Raw genomic sequence first — 1,932 nt, forward strand, 5'->3', positions numbered from 1 at the left:
ATGTGGGGCAGTGCTCTCCCACTCAGGAGAGCAAAGACAACAAGATCTAGGGAAATTAGGATCAGTGTTGAGAGTCACATACACACCTACCACATACTCTTAATGAAGCGCGTTAATGTGAAGCTACAGCTTGAAAAATGCAATGATGAACAATGCAAACATATAAAATGCTCTTCGAAACAGTCTCACCTTCGGTTATTAGACTCGACGTTTTAGCCCTAAATTCTCTGTAGTAGAAAAGTAGAATTCAAGGTACTGCAAGAATAGGGAGAACGAGGAGATTGCAGGGCCGGCCCGTGGGAAGAGAGAAATAGATAACGGAGCGACGTTGAAAGATACGGGAACGCCTTTGAGTCCCCATCCGACCCAAGACTTGGAACGCTGCATAGCCAGGACCCCGGAGCCGTTCTACTAGCCTCCCCTGGCACTCACCATAGTCTCAGGATCTCAGCACCACGAACGGATATCGTTGCGACAGGAAGACACCACCGACACCATCACCCGGTTACTGTGGCAACAGAGCTCCGCCCACTGCCGCATACTGCGGTGAAGCGCCACCGCCACCGCACCGCCCCTTCATCCCTAATGGCTGGAAGTAGTCGCAGCTCCGCCCATTCAGTCGACACACCGCCCCTTCACGCTGTCGCCTGGGACGACGAGACGCCGTCTTCCTCGTTCCAGCGTGTTCACTTCCGTTCGGTTGACAGATGACCCGGAAGTTCAGGCGAATATGAGGCTGGGGCTTCAAATGTTGCTATATTTTATTTTGAAATAGGTATCTGTCCACTTTTCACTTACTGAGGCCTTCCTTAAACTGTATGTTCTGTGTTAGTTGAGTTTAAACGCAAGACAGAATATATTTACCTTTTATTTTTTTTTGGAAAAATATTCCGGAAGCGAAACCCTGAGTAATCGGAAGTGATTACAAGTGGGCGAGCTGCTTGACGTCGGGAGAACCTGGGCGAGTCGGCTTCGGAATGGAAGAGAAGTGTGCGAAGTAACCCGGCGACACAGAGCCGAAGAGCCTGTAAAGTGAAGCCCCCTGAAATAGGGAGAATAAGAATCCTAGAGGTAAATTGGGAAACAGGCTCGTGTAACTAAGAGGGGATGTTGGAAAGGGACCGAGGTCTGGGTTGGAGTTTGGTGGTCGGTAGCTTTGGATTTAGGGAGATTGTTGTTCCGGAAAGACTTTTTCAGACAAGGACGGAAATTTGGGACGGAACTTCGGATTCGACTTCCCGGGACAGCAAACGATGACAGGCTTGTCGCTTCCACGCCTGCCACTTTCATACCTGGTGCCTACTCCCGTCTATTCTTGTACATTTCTCAGCGCATATCCCATGCGCGATTTCAGGGATCATTGCTCCTCCAAAGTGTCTTTGGATACCTGTTTTAAGAGCAATAGACTATAAGTGAAGAAGGGATTGAGACTGTTAAGGAAGTTAGTCGCGGGAGACCCTGTGCTGACTCGTATCGAGTACCCGGAGCGATCATTTGTTGGGGTGAAACCAGTTGTCATCTAGTGTACAGTTCATCTTGTTGATTTTGTTGCGTTAATATCACCTTCCTCCTTATATTCTCCGGTAAATCTGAGTCTGTACTGTAAGGACGTACGTACATTTCTGAAAGCATATGCTCAATGTAAGTTTCTCTTTTTACTGCTAAGAGCTACACCATTTCAATTTTATAACCAAAGAAAATGCAATTTATTATCTTGAGTAATATTTTTGTCACTTGGTAAACACCTAAATAGAAGCTCTTCTCAGATATATATCTGCATAGTGAAGAAATTGTGTGAATGTCCCTGATAAAGTAATTGCTTTAAAATTATTGTTGTCATTATACAAAAGCCCCTACAGTAACTAGAGTGCTTTTTATGAACTAAAATTCAGGACGTATCTCTGACAATTTAAAGTGTACTGGTGAGGATGG

At 46.0% G+C, this 1,932-nt stretch overlaps 1 protein-coding gene across 1 annotated transcript in view; it reads left to right on the forward strand.

The window, feature by feature from the left end:
- The first annotated feature begins 745 nt into the window (after positions 1 to 745).
- BLZF1 (basic leucine zipper nuclear factor 1) overlaps positions 746 to 1,932 on the forward strand; it is a 24,168-nt gene continuing 22,981 nt past the window's right edge. Inside the window, exon 1 of the mRNA XM_008592503.1 lies at positions 746 to 1,071. The gene's annotated coding sequence lies outside the window, so the exon portion shown is untranslated. The remainder of the gene's footprint in view (positions 1,072 to 1,932) is intronic.

Source organism: Galeopterus variegatus, unplaced genomic scaffold (assembly GCF_000696425.1).
Source record: "Galeopterus variegatus unplaced genomic scaffold, G_variegatus-3.0.2 Scaffold7974, whole genome shotgun sequence".
Taxonomy (NCBI): Eukaryota; Metazoa; Chordata; class Mammalia; order Dermoptera; family Cynocephalidae; genus Galeopterus; species Galeopterus variegatus.